This window comes from Nilaparvata lugens, chromosome 2, assembly GCF_014356525.2.
Source record: "Nilaparvata lugens isolate BPH chromosome 2, ASM1435652v1, whole genome shotgun sequence".
Lineage (NCBI taxonomy): Eukaryota > Metazoa > Arthropoda > Insecta > Hemiptera > Delphacidae > Nilaparvata > Nilaparvata lugens.
In genome coordinates, this window is record NC_052505.1 from 72,065,375 (window position 1) to 72,065,604 (window position 230).

Sequence of the window (230 nt, forward strand, 5' to 3'; positions counted from 1 at the left end):
TAGATTTGTAAAGCATTACATTCTTCCGTTTATTCCATTAGGGCTACTTGAAGTTTTATTTCATAGAATTATTACTGCCCTCATTTTTATTTTCTTTGATTGACAAAACTAGTTTCGGGTATTTATCACTTGACGTTTGAGACTTGCTAATGGTATAAATAATACTCAAAACTTGGCATATCTCAAAGAATACAAAATGCTACTAGTATTTCTATGTTATGAAAATTATA